This window comes from Triturus cristatus, chromosome 11, assembly GCF_964204655.1.
Source record: "Triturus cristatus chromosome 11, aTriCri1.1, whole genome shotgun sequence".
NCBI classification, from domain to species: domain Eukaryota; kingdom Metazoa; phylum Chordata; class Amphibia; order Caudata; family Salamandridae; genus Triturus; species Triturus cristatus.
In genome coordinates, this window is record NC_140594.1 from 1,062,920,785 (window position 1) to 1,062,942,584 (window position 21,800).

The following is a 21,800-nucleotide window of genomic DNA, read 5'->3' on the forward strand; positions in this document are numbered from 1 at the left end:
TAGCACATTTCCTGTGTGGCCTAACGAAATTAATCTGAAATGTTGCACTTGACATCATTATTGAAGTGCATTCACTGTAGAATTAGAGAATTCATACATAACACGGTATGCCTTAACCATATTAAATGAGATAATCTTTGGAGACTTGATAAATAAACCATCCTCACATATTTAGAATGTGATGACTCTAAAAACGATCATGAATTTATGTAATGTGCGCACTAATATTTCATGTATATTTCATATAAAATGTATTTGTTAGCCATACTTACACTTGTGTATTAAAGATTTATTGTACGTGGAGGAAAGTAGGATCTGCTTCTTATGGTTACCCCCATTTTTTGCTGAATGTGATGCTGTTTTTGACTAGTCTGACTGGGATCCTGCTATCATGACCCCTTCTATCTGCTTTCTCCCTAAACTGTTGTGTTATGTACTTAGGTACATCCCAGATTGGATACTGGGGTACCCTTGTCAGTCCCTAGTATATGGTACCCATGTACCCGGGGCATAGGCACCCCAGAGGTCTCCCGTGGGCTGCAGCATGTATTAAGCCACCCATGAGAAAATGGAACTAAAGGCCTCCCATTTCAGCCTCTGTAAGTTGGTGCATGCACCACTTACTTAAGATACAGGCTTACTATATCTAAGGGTCACTGCACTTAAAACCTATAAGTCACCCCATAGCAGGCCTTTACAATCCTGTAGGCAGGGTGCTTGGTTCTAAGTGAGAGGGTGCCCCTGCATGAGCAAGACACCCCTGCAGCCTCCCAGGTTGTCAGTGAAGCAGCCATATACTATATAAAGGGGCATTACGTGACCACACGATGACCATCTTGAAAATGGCTGCAACGAATACTGTCATGTTTGGTATCAAACATGTTGGAATCATACCCCCACACCATTAACGGTGTGGGAGTTATGATTCCAAGCACTAGACCCGGACTCCGTTGGGCACCTGGGTCTCCTGGTACCAGCCTTCTAGTCCCAGACAGCACAAAATGGTTGCAGCCAACCAGAGACACATTTCTGCCCTCCTGCTACTGAACCAAGCTCCTGCAGGGGAAGGCAGAACAATAGGCATCCTGTCACAGGGAGGTGTGACCACCTCCCAGGCAGGAGCTAGTGTACAGGGCTGGGTGGGTGCGCTTGCCAGCGCCTGAAAGTCTGCATGAGGGGCACATTTGGTGTCCTTGTGCATAGTCCAGCTCAAACTAGTTCTGGGAGCCGCTGTCTCCCGCTCTGTTGCGAAACTGGACAAAGGACTTGGGGGTGTAACCTCCCCTCTGTCCAGGCCCTCAACAGGGAGGGTTCCTTTAATCTTCCCAACCCTTTCCCTAGGGTACTTAAGGGCTTACCTGGGCGTAGGTTCATAGATTCATTGTGGACAAGATTCAGAATTAAAACCACTGCACTTTTACCGTCTGGCTACTCTGGACTTTGCTAGACCTCGTTTGGGCCTGACTTCATCTCCCTTTTAGTCTCCTGGATTGTCTGTGCCTGTGCATCATACAGGAACAGTCCAAGGCCTGTGAAGCATCAAGGACAACTGAAGTAATCTCCCTTGGAGTGAAGGAGTCAATCCCCTGCATTAGCAAGCACCACACCAAAGAAGACCGGTCTGCAGATCTCGAGTTCCTCTAGACTCCGTGGGCTCTGCAACTCAGGTGGTGGTATTCCTCAGCTCCTGAGGCCTGCTCTCCCCTTTGACCAAGTTGGATGCCAGTAGTCTGTGTGGGGGTTGCAATAACCAAACCCCTGGGTACTGCATCACCTTTGCAGTTGCAAAGGCTTGTTGACATCTTTACAAGAAGATCTTCGGGCTCCAAGTAGCCCCATCCTCGAGCACCTCCAGTGACCAGAATCTTTGGTCACACTGCATCGTGTGTATTGGGGCCTGCCTCTTATGGTGAGCTGTTTGAGGTCCTCTTGCGACTCCTGTGGCGTTGGCCTGTAGGTCCATTTGAGGGTGAACTTTGTTTCCTTTGGCTCCCCTGATTGCTCTGGGCCTGCCCGGAATACCTTGCTTGTGGTAAGTCTCCTGGACCTTGCTGGTCCCAACCGCACACCTTCTTGAGTTCCTGCATGAATTGCAGTTGCCAAGGCTTGTTGATGCTCCCGCCGGACACCGACCCCTCAGCACTCGACATCCTTTGTGTGACAGCTCGTATCCGGCTCCTGGTTGTCCTCAGCATCGCCTGGGCACCACATCTGCAGAGTCAAGGTCACCGTCATCTATCCTGAAGCACCCGACTTCGGAGAGCATTCATCTTCCAAATCTCCTGGTCACTTCAGGGTGACATAGACTCTGTCCCCTCTGCTTTCAGGTACTCCTCTTCAAGAATCCATGTTTGGATTCCCACAGACACTTTCTCCTCTTCCAGCAGCGGCACTTTCCTGGAGACCTCAATTGGGTTCGACTGCGGTTTCCGACACCACTTCACCCCTAAGCACCCGGCTTCCCTGGGATAGGCAACTGGGGTACCTTGGTGTCCATGAGTGGGGTGGCTCTCCAATCTTCTGTCTTTCAAGGGTTTTTTTTTTAACTATTTATTTTTATTGTTTTTCCATCAATACAAACCATGACAACAAGAAAGGGATGTTCTCAATGACATTCAACAGACATGGTAAGTAAGAATACATTCAATGGCATTGTCACGAAGAATGTAGTTATGCTATACAGTACAGCATCCGTGAACACAAGACCATGACCCATGCAGGCATATTCAGTACTGTCCATAATTGCAGCAAGATGTCCATGGACCATGAGAAACCTTAGACCTCATGCCATATGCAGGGTAGCATCTGGGGAAACGACGTCGGCATGAAAATCTTAACATAAGCGCTAGGGGGCAGAAAAACGCCATACACAGTACACAAAGCGTCTGCGGGACAACATGATACATACTATAATGTTAGGTCCGCCGGAGTGTCCCATGCGTGACATGTGCCTGATGTGTAGAATTCGTTACTGTTCTGATATCTCCAACTCATCAGGCAAGGATTCGGAAAATCGTGAAAGAAGGTAGCTCTGTAGGGGACCCCATATGTTTCGTGGTTTTGAGGCTCTGGGCAACGGTTCAGCATACAGAATCAATTGATCTTGACAATATACTTAATCGTCCAGCCATTCCTTGAACTTCGGTGCCTGCCCTCTACCCCAGCGGCAGGCTACTCTACGCTTAGCTAATAACAATGCAATGGCAAGAAATTTGCGATAGGGCTTTGGGATAAATTTAGTATAGCCTAACAGCTCTATTAATGGCGTGCACTCTAGGGTAATGGGAGCCATCTCACAAAGGGCTTCAAATATTTGGGCCCAGTATTCACCAATTCTGGGACACTCCCAGGCCAAGTGTAAGAAGTCAGCCCCTGGGCTGCCACACCTGTCACATCTATCTGTGGTTCTCAAATTGAAACGAAACATTTTAGCCCGGGTGTAGTATAGGCGTTGCAGAAATTTGTAATGTGTGACGCGAAGTCTAGAACTGGCAAAGATCTGCTCCGTTTGGAGGCAGCAGTATAACCATTGATCATCAATAATCTCATGTCCCAACTCCTGACACCACTTAGTGTGAGAAGAATTGGGTGACGCCACCTGCTGCGTGCGTATATTGTGATAAAGCACGGATACCAGGTGTCCCGGGGATGTGGGGCGCGCCAGTATATGCAGGGGGAGAAATGTTGGGGGTTCCTGCGGAAATTCTGGGGTGATAGATCGCACACCCTGGCGTAGTCTGATGTAGAGAAAGATATCCAGTGAAGTTGGCTGCAGCCCTTGAAATATGCTGTCATTGGTGCGAAATGTCCCATTTTGGTAGAGTTCTCGCCATGTGGTGATGTTAGCACGCTCACAGAGTTTGAGGAACCCTGTTTCTTGTAGAAGTGGCATACGCGGGTGATAGGAGAGGGGGAGAAGCGGTGAGAAGCGGTGAGTACAACATCTGACCTTGAAGGAGAGACAGAATGCGACGCCAAGCATCTGCTGTGCATGTGATCGTGGTAGGCTCAATGTCTCGTGTACGGAGAGGCGCGTTCAGCATGCCATTTAAGGGGATAGGATCTGCCAACCAGTGTTCAGCTGCGATTTGCGTCATGTACCTAGGGGGATGGAACCAATAGAACGCATAGTGAGCCTGTGCACATACATAATAAAGCTTGAAATCTGGCAGATCGAATCCTCCCTGAGCATATGGCTGGATGAGCACCTTCCATTTCAACCGAGGTTGCTTGCCCCCCCATATTAGTCTTGTCATTTTGGACTGGAGTGTTTGAAAGAAGGTATAGTATTTGTGGCAAAACCACCATTTTAATCAATGCTGCTCGTCCTGCAAGGGTCAACGGTAGGGAGATCCATCGGGTAACATTTTCAGTGATCCGATGTATCGCTGTCCCGTAATTGAGGCGCATCAACTAGTCTCTGTCTCTAGTTATTACTACCCCAAGTTAGCGTAGGTCCGATCACACCACTCTAGCGGATAGTCCAAGGGAAAGCGCGAGACCGCCAAGGTCAAGGGCAACACCTGAGACTTCTCCCAATTGATGTGTATCCCAGACAACTTACCAAACACTATGAATTCTCTCAATAGCGGGTTTAAGTTATCCTGCGGATGCCTCACATACAGCGTTATATCATACGCATATAAGGATATGAGTATTTGTCGCAGATTAGATCTGAGAGCCCTTTCTTGGTGATGCTGCCTCAATTTTGACGCCAATGGTTCGATGGCTAGCGCGAAGAGGAGGGGCGAGAGGGGGCACTCCTGCCTCGTGCCCCAGGTTATAGGAAAAGCGTCGGAAAGATGACTATTAATTAACACTCTCGCCATTGGCAACTGATATAACAGTCGTATCCAGGACAGGAATAGGGCAGGAAAACCCATGTGCTGCAGTACCCCATAGAGATAGTCCCATTCGACAGAGTCGAATGCTTTAGTTGCATCCAGGGAGAATGCCGCAAGTGGCAGCTCCAGTGCCACATTCTGTAAGATAGAGAAGAGGGTACGGAGTTTATGCGTGGTCGCCCTGCCAGGAACGAATCCTGCCTGATCTGGGAGTACTAACCTTTCCATTAACAAGGACAGTCTATTCGCAATAACCTTTGCCAATATCTTATCGTCGCAATTGATCAAAGATAGCGGCCTTTAAGAATCACACCGTATTGGCGACTTACCGTGTTTAAGTAACAATGTGATTAACGCCTCCCTCATAGATGGGGATAGCTGGCCAACTTCTAACGATTCCTCATATAGTTCCTTTAATATCGGCGCCATTAAATTAATGTAAGTTTTCTAAAACTCGGCCGGCAGCCCATCGAGGCCGTGGGCCTTCCCAGATTGCAACTGCATTATGGCCTCTCGTTTTTCGTCTAGTTCAAAAGGAGCACAAAGGAATTCTCTTTGCAAATCGCCGTGCCAGCCAAGGGCAACATCACCAAGGAAGCTGTCTAATTCAAAATGATCCCTACGTTGTGAAGTGTAAAGCGTGGAGTAGTGTGCGGTAAATGTAGCTAGGATGTCAGGAGTATCGCTTTGCAGGACTTCCCCCGGCCCCGATATCTCCAACACGCAATTGGAGAAGCGTGGCCGTCGTATGGTTTCAGCTAGTGTCTTCCCAGGCCGCTCACCCTCCCCATATCTCCGCCACCCAGGATTTCCCTCGAAACTTCATTTCCTGATCAGCGGCTTCCGTGTATTCAGTGAGTTTCTCCCGAAACGCATGCCGAACATCGTTATCCCCACCCAGCCTCAATTGTGCCTCGAGATCTTTTAGCTCTGTGTCTAGTCGTCTGATCGTATTCTGTATATCCCTCAACACCCCTGAACCCTTGGAGATACAAAACCCCCGTACTGTCACTTTAAAGGCTTCCCAAATTGTTTCTATGGCATCTACAGAGCCCTTATTCCTACGAAAAAAATCTTGGATCTCATCCCCAATTCACTGTGAAATACCGTATCTAGGAGCATTAAGGGCTGCAGTCTCCAGGCACGAAGAGGTTTGTGATATCCTGGCGGGGTAATTGTAAGCTTGACCAGAGAGTGGTCCGAGTATGTTCTGGCTAGATGTGTGACATCTTTTATAAGGGGGCCCAATCCTCGAGACACTAGATAGTATTCTAGTCGTGCCCATGAGGCGGGGTGTGCTGTAAAGTGGGTGCCCTCCCTCTTAGTGGGATGAGCCTGTCGCCAGGCGACTAACAATCCCATCTCTGTCTTAATGCCCTGCAAAACATGGTATGATCTGTTGTAATGATATGGTGCTGGGTTTGATCTGTCTTCCGTTGGGTTGAGAACTGCATTAAAATCCCCACCCCATATGATATGCGTGGATCCAATGTCCAGTATTTTTCCCCCAGAGCACAACAAAAAATTCCGGAGTGTCTACATTTGGGCCGTAACAACTCACCAGAGTGACAGAATCCGTACCTAACTGCCCCCACACTATGGTGCATCTCCCATTATGATCCAACAATGTACTCGCTATGGTGAACGGCGTCTGTTTTTTAATAATTATCGCCGTGCCTCTAGCATAGGAGGAGTATGAGGAGAATAGTCGATGATCTGCCCATTTCATAGCACATGTAGAGGGGTGTGATGGATGAACATGTGTTTCCTGGATTAGCGCAATATGTATGTGGTACCTATCTAGGTATGCCAAAAGTTGTCGGCGCTTACGCGGATCCCCGAGTCCCCTTACATTCCATGTGATTATCTGCAGACTCTGATTAGCCTTGAAATCAGCCATGGGTACTGGCAGTACACAATAGGTGGTGACATGTCTCCTGTACTCTGCGCGCCATTATCATAAAAATACCATGTACTTGTCTGTCATAGTGGAGTATAGTGATGAACAATGAACATATCCGAAAACCCTCCCCACACCTGCCCCCTACCCTCCCACAACAGCACCCCAATTGTGCTGGAATGACAATTCCCTCCCAAACCCCAACATTTCCCCAACTGGTCAATGCAGTCAACCCAAACCCGCGTGAACTAAAGGTGTGTGGGGGGTCACCCATAGTGGAGGAACCGCCGGTGCGTCACAGTTACCTCCCCACTCCCAACGTTCACACCCGACCGCGGTAGCGGCAGGCAAGGTCTCGGAAGTGGAACCATTGTCCAAGTCTTACTGGTAACCCATTACATGTCTTATATACTCCACAGGAGTGTTAGATAACACTTATCTGGTGTCTCTCGGCTGTCCATGAGTCCAGTCTCCTGACGATATGGAGTCGAAGGAGGGTCTGTAGAGAGATAGTCTCACTCACATTAGACTATCAGCACCAAAAAGCAACAACCTTTTCACCCCCCTCTCATTATGAGTCGTCCCCCAACTCCGGAGTGCGGGACAGAGAGGAATGATCATCAGCATTCCGTCGAGGTGAATGTCTGTTAACATTTTTGAGGAACTCTTCGACTTGGTGGGGACTCACAAATATCTTCTGTTTACCTTGGTGTGTGATCCTGAGGCGCGCAGGGTATAGGAGTGCAAAGTCTATTTGTGCCTTGGGGAGCTGCTGTTTCACATGAATACATTTGTGGCGCGCTTCCTGTACAGCAACTGTGAAGTCAGGATACATGGTGAAGTTCATACCTTCATAGGACAGTGTCTTCCTTTCACGTGCCAGGCGGAGTGCAGTGTGCCGGTCACGATAATTAAGGATCCTGGCAATGATAGGGCGCGGGGTGCCACCCGGAGGAGGGCGAGGCCCAAGAGACCGATGAGCTCTTTCTACTGTCAGATGCGGGGAGAAGGTGGCATCTCCGAAGGTATCTCGCAAGAGGCGCTCTATATAATCCTCCATGCGACCAGTATTGGTAGTTTCCGAAATACCAAGAATTTGAATGTTGTTTCTACGGCTTCTAGCTTCAAGGTTCTCATTCTTAGAGGCTATTACCTTCAGAATTTAGTCCATTTGCGCCATCTGTTTTTGCAATTGGGCCGCAGCATCTTCTGAGTCAGAAATACGCCATTCCGCTTCCTTGATTTGTTCATCGTGCTTGTCCACTTTCAGCACCAGGAAGTCCAGGCGACTACTCATAGTGTCCATTTTGCCTGACAATGAGGAGAGACTCTGTTGCATCGCCAGGAGTAACGTTTTGACCTTGTCATCTTGAGTAGGAGATTGTGCTTGAGATGGACCATCCAGACTTTGCGCTGGCTCTTCAGTGCTTGAGCGAGCGACTGTCCTTTTTGCATCAAACACAAGTTTAGACTGCCGCCCCTCTGGCTTCCCCATCGTCTTGACGCATATAATGTGTAGAGTCTCCGTGCCGTACTGTCTTCAGGAACCCAGTGCGAGATTAAGTGAGATGATGGTAAGTATCTAGCGCTGCAGTTTTCAACTCCCGGGACCACCGCTGCAGTTCCACTTCGGTCTATGCAAAACCCCCTTCTGAGAGGCAGGCTATGTTATAGGCTCCCAATCCTGCACCATATGGCTGAGAGCTGCGCTTTTAGTCCTGTGGGCACTGCAATGGAGGCTCGTTCTTGTGGCTGAGGTGCAGTCTCTTCATCTAGTCACTGCAGCTATCTGCAGCGTGCAGCCGTGCCCCTCCAAACAACAAACGTACGAACAGCAAGTGGTCAGCAGAGGCCCCGTCGGTAGAAAGACAACTGGAGGTCTTGTCCCTAGACAGTTCCGTGATCTATTTTGCAGCGAACAGTGCAGTATATGCAGCCTTTTCACGCCAACAAAGTACAACGCCCCACCGTGCATGTTGCGTGTCTACTCCGTGGCACGCCGTTGCAGAGACCCAAGATGAGGCTGGATAAAGGCGGCGAGAGCCCAGCACAGCGGAACCCCCCACAAGCCCCCTGGATTAGCACTGCCCACTGTCTCAAGTCCATGCAGTTGACAACTGGAGTGTATATGGGACTATGATCACCCAGTCTTGCATCCAGCAGCAAGGAACAGAGCTGTTGATCCTCGGTTTCCCCGAAGGGCATCCACCAGGCGTGTGTTCACATCTGTCTGTCGCACCACGTGTCTGCCGGTGTATGGTGGCATCGCTCTAATGATGTATAACTGATGGGCTCCTAGTCCGTGGGCGATTGCAGTCACTTATGATAAGTAGAGGCGCAGCCTTATGTCTCAATTGGGGTTGGGGACTCGTGCGTCTCTAGAGGTCTCAATCAACCCCCCGCAGCGTCCAGTATACGAAATGGCGGTGTGCAGGTAATGTTCTGGCCCCGCAATCGTGGCAAGCTCACAGTGGGTCTCCAGCTCTGGGCTGGGATCGTGGCCGCAGGACCTGTGCTCTGTAGCAGAGCAGCGGCAGACCTGAGCGTGTGGGTGGTGCGCTGTAAGTGATACTGCCGGTGCTATGTGTGGGTATAGTCTTCTTCACCTCCCTCCGCCGATGCGCTCACCCACCTTTGCTGGAGTATTTAGTTGCCGCAGCCCAGCATATATGCTGTCATTTCATTTAAGGATCGGCGCGGGCAGGCATCAGTCAGTTTACGGCCCCGTTAGGGCCCGCAGAGTTTTGCCGCCAGGTCTCTCTCCGAACTTGAGGCCCAGTACCTCGTGTGAAGCCGGGAGCTCGCATCGCGTCCCCCGCCGCACTCAGCGCTGTCCAGCCTTCCACTGGTCCCCTACCGCGATGTCCACAGTGCTCCGTGAAGGGTTCCCAGGCTGCAGACGAGCTGAAACTTGTACTGGAGTACTTGGGTACCTTACTGCACAGCTACTGCGTTTTTTGGGCACTTTCTAGCACGGAAAGTAGGATAAATTCAGAATCTTGAAGCCGAGCTACCGGAGCCTCACAGAGGAGTGGCCATTCCGGTTGTGCGCCACCTAGCGCCCCCACCCCTGTCTTCCAAGGGGTTTCTTCAGGGTCCACAGGGTAGAGTCCCTAATCTTTAAAATCCCAACAACGACTTGCACATAGATTTGTATGGAGCACGCGGTCGTGTTCACACACTGCAAACGCTCTCCGTGGGGTCGCTATCTACTCACCTTTGGTGGTTCCTTTGGGTCCCAGCAATTCTACGTCCTCTCGACATTGTCCTGACTCAAGTCGTGGTTCTTATAACACTATCTTAGTATATGGTTTGGTCCCTCCCTGAGGCCCACTGTGTATTAGTGCTATTTACTGTGATTTCTCTGCTAAAGTATTGTGTGCTTGGTGTTCATCTCAGTGTGGGAGATTCTAAAACATACTAGATAATGTTGTATAATAAATACACATTTTTGTTAACTACTGTGTGATTCTCTTTTCATTTAATCTATACTATAAGATTGCATTCTCATAAAACAAGCTGCTTTACACTCCTTCATGACTAAGCCTAAAGGCTGCTCGCCACAGCTACCACTTGGATAGCTTTCTAAGCTTGTCTGAGAGTTCTTAAATCAACATAAGGGTTGTCTGGACTGGCTCAGGGTACCCACTTACATAAGTGGACATCATATACCAGGCCAGCTTCTCACAGTACGCAACATACATTTAATGTGCCAACAAGTTATATTCATTTGTGTTTAAACGTTTACACGCAAATTAAATGTGCACCATTGGTTTAATATTCAAAAGTTGCCTTAAGTAGGCCTGTTTTCCATTCTGCATAAAATACTGTTTTCCATTTCTGCTTACATGACTTTTCCTTTGCAGGTGCATTCAGACACACTGATAGTTTGATAATAGATACAACACTGTATTAGCGATAGAGAGAGATCCTGAGAAGAAGACCTTGACAAAGGAACATGTAGACCCTGAGCATTCACAGAAGAGAACTACTAAGCAATGTTACATCATGGCTTGGTTGAGCAAGGACGATGTCATTTCCATGTTCAGTGTAGGATATTTCGTAAACGTTGCAGCTTACAATGTGAGAATGGAAAAGGACAGTGGAACCCCTGATTATGCGAACGTAGGGGTGGTACCTAAGTGAATTTAGTGTGAATAACTTGAGTCGACACTGTCTAATGAGAGAGCCACTTTTCCTTGGATTTCAATAGGTTTAGACCTCTTTGCGCATTCCCTTCATTCTTGCTGAGCGCGCCTTAGCCTAATACTACCAACTCCCCTGACTCAAGAAAACTCTTGAGCAAGCTTCTGCAATAATGACACCTTCCTGTACTTCCTGCACGTTTTCGTATTTTTCTTTTTTCCTGAATTTTGAGATTCCTCAGACTAATGAACCATTCTCTTCGTTTGGACTTTAACTTTGACGATTCTAGATTTACTCATGTATAGAAGAGATGTCGGGAAACTCTTCTGTGAACACCAGATTTTAATGCTGATCTTTTGTATTGCTGTGACTGAACTTCTTGTTTGCCTAATACTGGTATGCCTAAACTTCTTTAGAGGTTTGGGTTTCCCAGTTGTTATTCTGCATCCTCATAGCATGGCGCTGAGATTCGTGCACCTTAACTTGATTGCTAATTTGTAATAAGCCTCCTTAACCATAATCACTGATTCCTGGTCCATATTGTGTAGCCAAATGGGTTGTACAGTCCATTGAAACTGATAGATGTAATGTTAACTCCCCCTCACCTCTCAGTCGGAAAGAAAGGTCCATTAGAGGATGAATGGTAAGAGGTTGACTCAAAACGCTGCATCAGCTGTATTACAGATACGGATGCAGAGACAAAAAAGCTGTAGGGAGGCTCACTGACTGTGCCTCTCTTAGAGGCAGTCCACAGTCAGTGTGCCCCCAAAGGTATCTCCAAGGAGGAGGGCATGGGGAGAGAGGGACCACCCTCACGACTACCCTGTGGTTAGGTGCATTAAGGTTAGGCACCCACCTTCTGCATAGGTATTCTTTGCCCCTCTTTAAAAAGAGGCCGGTCAACCTCCACTGAAAGTTGGAGCTATGGTTTCAAAATGCTGCCCTCTCCTAAGTGTAAGTGAGAACAGTCAGAGTTCACAGCTGCGCTGATCCTAGCACAATCTTTGTGTAACTGGGCATACCACTCTGGTCTGTACCAAGGCCACCTAGTTAAGGTTGCACCGCAGTGGAAACGGTCACAAAGATTTGCTCGCAGGGTCACTGACTTTACAAAGCTTCAAGATATCCATTCAGTTAGGGAGCATTACAGAGTGGCAGAAAAGGCAACAGAGTACTTGTCATGTTTGCAAAACCTTCAGAGAAACCAAAATATCTCTGCACAGCTGACACAGCCGCAATACATTGAAAAAGCATTGGCAACACTTGCAAACACAAAAGACATGCCAACAAGACCGTAGCGCATTATATTGTAATATTGCTATTTGATCAAATTACATTCAAGGGCGCTCACTCTTCCATTATTAAATCACTTCATCATTTGTATATCAATGGCAGCGTCCACTGTGCTAAAACGCCCATGTGACTCAAACAATCAAAATGGCTGACCTAATGGTAATGATGAACAGAGACAAGCATCTTTCAGGATTCTTAGAAGGACCATGTAAGAGGGGAGGATTAAAAACCAAGGTATGCCTTTCACAAAAAAGCTTGAATTAGCCCCTAACTTCCTCATTTGCTCAATGTCAGGGAGGCATAACAGGCCTCCAAAATATAAGGTGACACTTATTATTTCAGGGCCTCAGGACAATTGAATAATTTGTGCTGACACAGAGGTTCCATTGTCAGAAAGGTGAGTGTGCAGTTTCTGCAGACTCAGATAGATACAGACTTGGCCTAAGGTTACTGATGCAACTGCTTCCAAATTTTAATACAATTAGAGTTGATCAGAAGGGCATGAAGGTCACATTTATATCTTTGAATTAAATGTGAATAACAACAAACAGGTAATTAATCAAAGTTTATTGTGTGCAGGCTGGAGGTCCCCAACCGATGACTTCTGCAAAAACATGTCATTACTCTCTCGCATGTATGATTTAGTTTGGGTTTAGTTGGGCAAAGTGACTCCAATAACCTATTCATTCCGGGAAAGCGTGTGAACCTGCTCTTACCAACATATCATTTTTAGCTGTGTACAGGCATTCTGGGGCACAGATACAATCTGTTCTATTTCAAAGATCTTTTTCCCTAATCATGACAGTCACCTGAGAAGACGAACAGATGTTAAAATATTTATTCTACTTTTCGCCATGTCTGCCCATAATGGAGTCGTCGAATACACACTTTTCATTCCATTATAACATTTAAAATTCAGAGGCTATTGAGCCTTTATTTTTAGATGTCCATCAACCCATACTTTCACATTAAAATTAAAATAATTGGTAATGCTCTGAAGCCATTAGTGCTTAATTGAAATTCAGGAAACTCCAAATGGGCAGAAAAAGTCATGATCTGCAAATAAATTGAAAAGTCTTGTCAGGCGAGGATGGAGGCACTGTCATATATTGGTTAGGAAGTGTGTGCCATTACAACTGCCTCATTTATCTGTGCTACTTTAATACTGTGGAGTGTTGAAACTGAAACAGAGCTTGTAACATTTTAATCATGAATCTTGCGCAATGGACCCCAGAAGCAAGTGTATTTATAGCCAATTTTCTCTATTAAACAATCAATTTTCTTTTCTTTTTTTAAATCGGGCCATAATATAACTTCTTCCCTATCTATCATACATTGCCCACCATGCACATGTTTTGTGTACTTGGAAAAGTCCTATTCTTTGAAATAGGCAGGGTACAGGTAATGTAGACTAATCTAGGCAAGTGAAAAGTTTTTACCAGTGGCGGCTGGTCAATTTTTAAACTAGTGCGGCTATCAAACAAAAGGTCATAAAACGGTACTAAGGATACATACAAACACTCACACACACGCTCATAAACACACACACTGGTGCATGCTTGCAGACAGTCACATACACAGCATAAGCATACTCTCACTCATACACACAACGTGAAAATGTACCGGGTGTAGTCCTCAGCGCACAGTTTCCTCTGCAAGCAGATTCCCCAACATTCAGACTGAACAAACAAGGAAACAAAGCAAAGCTCACACCTTTATGCCCAATCAGAAGCTCAAATAGGACGTAAGGTTTCCTTTTTCCTTTATTATGGCTTATGTTAGGGCATAAGGACACATGACTGACAGGCCCTAATTCACCATTATTTGACATGCTGCACTGCCTGACGCTAGTGCAGCATTTCGGATATGTATTGCATCTTTGAAAGGACTGTGTGTAACAGCCCACCGCTGCAAAATGTGCATTGAGAAATACGATCGCCCGCGTTGAGAAATCTCGCCAGGAGGTGGATTTTTCTTGCTTGCGATCGCCAACTTGGTGTTGCGGATCATGAACGAACAAAAACCTCGCTGGGAGGTGGATTTTCCTCGCTCACGCTCGCCATCTTGATATTGGGGAGTGCGAGTGAGAAAAAAAACTCTGCTCTGCGGACCTGAGTTTTTCGGAACTCCGTATGCTACGCGGAGCACGGAGTGTGGAAAACTCCGCGAGCAGAGTTCACTGCCTGGGCTTAGTTTTTACCATGCGCACGAAGTCTTGCATAGATCACAATGATTGTATTATAGCTGTTTAGAGAGATTTCTTCTTTTCTGCGTATTATCCCTGGTTCACACAAATGGGTAGTATTTCCTCACAAGTGCTAGTGAGTGCTGAAAATTCACCATTTTCGCAAGGGTTCCTTTTAGACTATTTTCCTCACAACTTTTATATTGGAAGTTGTTGATACTTGTTTCCTCCCAGCTTAATAAAAGTGGTGTAAAGACCTGATTTTAATGTGCAAACTGACATGCTTAGAACTTTATGAATAACGGTATTCACAAAAAATTACAGAAGTTTGTGATGGAGAAACCTACAAATGCACACACTCCTTCACTACCAACCTATTTCCTACACTATGGCCCGATTTATATGCAGTCAGGTGGCCCTTTTCTCCGCCAGGGCGACAGAGTCAATTATGCCATCGCCCCGGCAGAGATGCTGCCAGCCGAATTTAGAAATGACCGCCTAGCTGGTGGTCATTTGTAAAGTATTAGCGGGAACCGCCATCAGGGTGGTTCCTGTAAATGTTTTTTACATTTTGGTGTAGGACTCCCTCCATCAAAAAGACAGAACCTTGCACCAAACTTGCTTCTTTTTTATGTTCAAAAAGAAAATCCAAGAAAAGGAGCTTTTCTTTTAGAAAATAAAAAAACAATTCTCGCACCACAATAGGAGTCATCTCCCATGACCAAGGGGCTATTCTTTATTTCTTAATGTCCCTTACCGCCAGGGTTTGTCTGATGATGACAGACAGTAAAAGACGAATATATGTTGGCCCCTCCTAATTGGGCAGATGGACATATAGCCAACTCTCCGACGGCCCTAAGGGGTACATTACAATGCTGGGGGGACCGCCACTGAAAGGCTGTCGGTGGCGGTCCCACCGACAGACAACCCTTCTAGCCAACCGCCGCGTTAGGTTGCAGGTGGTCGGACCCTGTCTGGTCAGGGACGGACTGCTGCCTCTGCCAGGATCTACTGCTCCCAATGGGACGGCGGTCGAAACCGTGATCCTGAAAGGAGGTGGGCCTGCTCAAGCACCGCCATCAGGATCATTTTCCCATTGTCTTTTCATAGTGGTCCCATCGGAAAGGGACATAGGGGGCCCCAAGCAGGGCTCCTGTCCTGCGTAGGTCACTGCTAAGTGGCCAGGGGAACACAGGTGGTGCCACCCAAACATCCATGCACCATGGGCCAGGCACCACATGGTACCTGGCCCATGATGCATGGATGTCTGAAAAATGCCTTTTTCTACTGCGGCTTGAGCTGCGGCCGTTTTTTGGGCCGCAGCCCAAGCCGCAGTAGAAATAAGCAGTTCCTGACCACCGACACTGCAGTCTGATCAAAATATGGCCGGTGGGACCGCCGACTCCTTGTCGGTCAGTCTCAATCTCGCTTCGATGACAGTCGGAAGCTCGTCCAACTTCCATTGAGAAGAGCCCCTATGTTGGGCCGTTGGAGAAGTTTGGGTACAACGGAGATGGAATAGTCACTGCCATAGCCACCCAATAGTCCGCCCACATATAAATGGGGCATACCACTGTGTTGGCGGGGAGGGAACTCTATCGCCATTGCAACGAAGTTCGCTCCCCGCCAACATATAAATTGGGCCCTATATTAGTTATTCCTTTCATACCGCCACACTCACCCTAATGAATCACAATTCCTTTAGTTGCCCCATGCATTTATTTAATTTTTTGTTTGCCTTTTCATTTGCCAATCAGGGAGACCTTGGACCACATGAAAAATATAGTTCTTAAACCAGTGACAAGTGAATTATTCATAGAAGGTCTTGAACCACAAGACATTCCAGCAGGAAATCTGGCAATCATTTTTGCTGTTGGCAAGTACAATATTTGGGGCAATTAGCACACACATTGCCCAAGGCCATTCTTTTCCACCATGAAAAAAGGATGTTTCATTTGTATTCTTCAGTTTACAATTTATCTGTAAATACTCAGTCAAATGGCCATATATCTGCAAACAAGTGGAGTTGGGGCTGTCTGTCACTGCTCCCTACAAATCTCTTCTCAAAAGGAAAGCCCCTTGTTGTTTGGCTTACATCATGGTCACCTACAAACATGCATTATTTCAGTATACAAACAAACATAGCATTTTACATTACTACACAATACTCACTATAAAATGTGAGGAATTACAAGATTATGCATATGCCCCATTATTTCAATAGAAACCAACTCTCAGAATCTGATAATCTCCTGGGCTGAATCCATAGCGCAACATTTTTACACCACCGCAATGCAATTATCAAAGATCTGACCGCCTTAGAGCTTTTATGGTGGTCTTCAGTATTCACAAATGTTTCGAATCAATATGCCAAGAATCCCTGAATGTAATCCCATACTTCATCAATATCAAAACAATAAGGTCCAATACATTTTTACACAAAGCCGACTCAGCATAGCAATATGCATTCTCCTCATAATCGACAATGCCTCATATCTCTACTAATTCCCCCCAAAGTGCCAAAAATGGTGGGAGCATCTAAGTGCTACCCTCTTCCGGGCATCTTGACTGTTCATTACACTAACGGTACTTCCTTGAAAGGAGTAATGACTGAGTTTGTTTCAGATGAATGACTGACTAGATACATTCTACTCAAGTTGTCACCCAAAAGAGTCACGGAAGTACCTAAGTATTGACAACTGAGTGGAGCATCGGCTAGAAGAGATCCCATGTCAAATAGTCTTTTTCACAGATACCTACTGTGCACCATGATGTTTTGAACATGGTCAATTTGTTCAGAAAACACTTTCCTCTTTACCCGCCTATGAGATGATAATTTTATGTGGAGCTGAATGCATGCTCAGAATTGTTAACATTTCTATGAATTTCTTCGATTCTATTCACCAGATTTATAAAGCACATAACTACCCAAAGATCAGGCTTCCCAGCGCTCACAGAAGAGGGTGAGGTGACAACATAAAGAGTTAAATTTAAGGGAAAAGATAAGTTTGAAGTTTTTTCCTAAAAATCATCAAATTATCCTCCTTTCTGAGACCAATTGGCAGAGCATTCCAAAGCTTGGCTGCTAGGTAGGTTAAAGATCGACCTCCACTCCTGGCTCTCTTGATTCTTGGGACAAGGAGCAACTCATGATTGTTTGCCCTCAAACCCCTTTTGGCCTGATAAATACTGGTCTGTTGCCAAAGGACAGGAGGCCCTGTCTTATGCTTTACACGATGAATAATGCATAAAGCCTTAAATTGTATCCTGCAATTTACAGGCAGCCAGTGAAGAGTTTTCAGCGCTGTGTCTGCTGACCGTATTTTGGGGATTCTCAGTAGCATCTGAGCAACAGAATTCTGAATGATCTGAAGTTTTCTAATCACTAATTTTAGACAACCTAAATAAAGCAAATTGCCGTAGTCAAGGCATGACAAAATCAGACCCTGAACTACAGTTCTACTTGCCTCTATTGGAAGCCATTTCATCACCTTACTCAATGCTTTCAGAAGGCCAAAACAGCTCCCAGACACTTTTTTTGCTTGGAAAGCCGTGGTTACCTGATTATCAAGAATCATCCCTAGGTTTTTTACTTCTGACTTGGGGACTGGGCGTTCTGCTAAAGAGGATGGCCAAATAATATGATCCCAGAGCATTTTGTTCCCTAATATCAGGACCTTAGTATTTTCACCATTCATCTGTAAGCAGCTGGCTGTCATCCATTTAGACACCTTTTCTAAACCGCTGTTAAGCCCAGTGGTAACGGTGTCCATATCTTGTACCAGAGTGACAATCAATCAGGTATCATCTGCGTAGGATTCTATCTTTTGGCCTAAAGATTTAGGCCGAAAGAACAAATAATGTCAGACAACGGGCGTACAGCCCTGCAGAACTCCACAGAACAGCTGATGGCTTGATAAATTAAATGGGCCCTCGCTAACCTGAAAACTAAGGTTGCCCAAAAATGAGGCAAGCTACCCGAGGGCCGTTTCTGTGATACCAACTTCTTCCACTCGATGGAGAAGAATAGGATGAGATCGTGTCAAAAGCTGCACTCAAGTCTAGAAAGACCAGTGCTGCTGATCCGCAATGATAATTTTTAGATCTTATGTGGCCCTCAAAAGAGCTGTTTCTGTACTATACCCAGTATGAAAACCTGTCTGGGTAGGATGAAGCATATCATTAGTTTCCAAATAGTCTGTAATATATCTATTGATTATTTTTCCAAAATGTTACTAACCCCAGGTAGTAAAGAGATGGGTCGATAATTACATATTATCTGTGGGTCTGAATTCGGCTGTTTTAATAGTGAATGGACAATAGCAAGTTTCCATTCCTCTGGAACCCTATAGGTCTTCAAAGACAGATTTTACAGCTCAGTCGGGGCAGTAAGCATCACATTGCCCCCTTTCACTAAAATGTCAATTGAAGCTAAATCGAGCGGTGAACCTGATTTAATTGAGGGTGCTACAGCCATAACATCCTCTATAGTCAGTTGTATAAAGGCAGAAAGTATAACCTTATTATTGTTGGCTTTCAAACAATTGTCTATATCATGATCATTTGACATATCGTAAATGTCCTTCACTTTCTTTAAAAAATATTTTATCCAGTAATTCACATCGTTCTGCTGATGCAGAGGGGCCTGTTTCTGGTACATCGTATTTTAAAAAGGAGTTAACTATTTTAGAGATTTTGCTTGAGGAGTTGGCCGATTGATGAAGCCTTTTTAAAAGACTCTTTGCATAGACTTTCCGGTTAGCTTGATGGTATTTTTTTTAATACAATTTATAGGCCTGTTTACTTAGACCATCATATTTAACTCTCCATTTTCTTTCCAATTTCTTACATTCATTTTTTAATTGCCTTAGTTCTTGTGAGAACCAGAGGGCTTTTTCTCAAGGTAATTTTTTTTACTCGTATTTAATGGAATTATATCATCCAGATTTTTGGGGATCCAGTTTTTTAGTCCTGTGTATGATGCTGATACCGCGGTATCTATGATAGGACTAGGTGCTACCTTGCAAAGGGATTGCTCCCATCTGGTCACATTCGATCTAGACCTTTGCCGAAAGGTCTTTGGATGTGTAGTTTTAGATGAATTCTTTCCAATTCTTGGAATTGCAAAAGGAATAATAGAATGATCAGTTCCATACTGTCGGTAGAGGCGACTCTACTCTCATATCAGATAGATTTGTAAAAAGTGGGTCTAGAATGTGAGCCTTGTGTGTTGGGGGGTTAACCAGCTGGGATGAATGAATCACTGATAAGTCATGTAGAATGATGGCAATCTGAACATTCTACGCTTTCAATATGGACATTGGGGTCACCTAACTGCGTAAAATTAGCTGTCTGCAGACTGGAGGCAGCTAAGATGTCTGGCATTATCTTCATAAATCCAGCAACTGGACTGGGAGGCCTATATATCAATAACCCTGAAAATTTCAAAGTGGGAGATAATCTGATTGCAAAGCTTAAACTCTCACTGCCTGGGATTGATATTGTAGTAACCTTACAGTCGAAGTTGACAAACATAAACCAGTTGCATTCGCTGGTGCTCTCAGTGATGTGCTTGAATCCTGGAAGTATGTTCTGCGTGATAAACTAGGTCTCAGGCTTGAAATGAACAAGCCTGAAGATGATGCAATCCATGGTCTGAAGAATATGCACTTCTCGAAGTACTTGGGACATTTTTTTCACCAGAACAGCAACATGTTGGCTCTAGTTAATGTCTATCGAACTTTTGAAGAGATGAAGGCTTCAAGTACCACTGGACCATTCTCTCCTATTCAAATCTTGGAATTTATTTCTGATAGGCTCTGGGGTTTTGCTTGTGAATTCTAAAACAGATTTGGTGTTGGCATTGATTCCCAAGAGAGGCTTGGAAAGAGATGCTGTCAAAGATCTAAGGCATGCAGCATGGAACAAGCAGATGCCTCTCTTTCTGGTGGCAACTTAATTTATAGATACAATAGAACCTGCCAGGAAAGGTTGTGCCCCTTCACAGTCTCATCCTTTATGAAAACATGCCAGAAGACTGACCAGCTTTGTGAACTTTATTGATTAAACTTGATGAAACATTGGCTGAAATCTCAGATCCAAGAAATTCATTAGGCCAGATTTTACTAATAATGAAAAATAATTTGATAAGTGGCTGCAGTAGCAAGGATCGATACAGTGGAGAAGCTGCAGATGTCAGACTTGTTTTAGAATTGAGGATTCAAAACATCAAAGTTCAACAAGGTGCAGTCAAGCATGTAGACGTGATACAGTAAAGGCCTTGTTGGTTCATTTGAATCAAGAAGTTCTCAGCACGGTAATCCAAAGTAAAGCAAATATCTTATGTGACTGGAGCAAATGCCTCTTTTTGTAGAGGATTGCATGCTGACTCTGTTTAGATCTCCCTAGAAAACCAGCGAGTCTTCTCCAAGTCCCTCAGACACTGCGTTAAAAGTCTTTAGACGGAAGAAAAGTTGAAGCAGACATTGATCCGATCACAAGGATGACCAAGGGCAGCACCAGAAGCTGCATGAATTCCTTAGCATGAGCCAAGTACTCATTTGTGTTCATCCTGCACCAAAGTTGGTTTCCATGCTCTGCTTCCCCGAAAAATAGGTGGTTTCCATGCTGTGGTTCCCTGAAGAAACTCCTTCTTTAGAACCTTCACTTACAACAAGACCAGCTCTGGGACACTTTTCTGGAAATGGTCATCTGAAAGGACTTGCGTGTAGTAAGGAGAAATTGGGTGAGAAGTTGGAGCACAATAACTCAAAGAGGACTCAAAAAGTGGATTCCCATAGTGAAAACCTATCCTATGAGGAAAGACCTCACAATAACAATATTGATGGACCCAAGGTATCAAAGAAGCCATAGAACAAACTGGACACTAAACTCTGTGTCAGCAAAGCAGAAGCAAAGAAAAAACTAGGTGAAAAAGCTAACTAGCTTTTTTACAATATGGGATTTTTTTACAACTGAATATGGCAAACATTGGGCATTTGTATCTACTAACATCTTGTTTTAGCAGTTGGAGTTGAAAACGCATCTTAATCCAATAGGCTTCATGGAATTATTGCAAATGAAAATCATATTGGTTAACTCTTCCCAGCATGCACCTATGCACCGCCATAAACACCGAGTTAGTGGACTCGAACTACAAATCAATCCAGTGATAAATAGATGAGATTTGAGTATTGGAGAGTTTCCAATTTTCAGGGGACAATCTACATTTTTGTAGAAAGGTAGCGACACATAACTTTTGGTCTATTGAACAGCCAGGTATTTGGGAGTGTTGTCATGTTACAAACATTTTTGCGACATAATTATAAACTGCGATCAAATATTGTGCCTCATCTTCTCTTTACATCATACACAACAGCATTGAGTAAAGCAGCAACGATTGAGACTATAAACATATGAAAGATAAGCCCAT

General features: G+C 45.3%; 1 pseudogene; it reads left to right on the top strand.

Annotated features, from left to right (window-relative positions):
- Positions 1 to 10,752: 10,752 nt before the first annotated feature.
- LOC146785984 (PCNA-interacting partner-like) lies at positions 10,753 to 21,392 on the top strand (annotated as a pseudogene).
- The last annotated feature ends 408 nt before the right edge of the window (positions 21,393 to 21,800 follow it).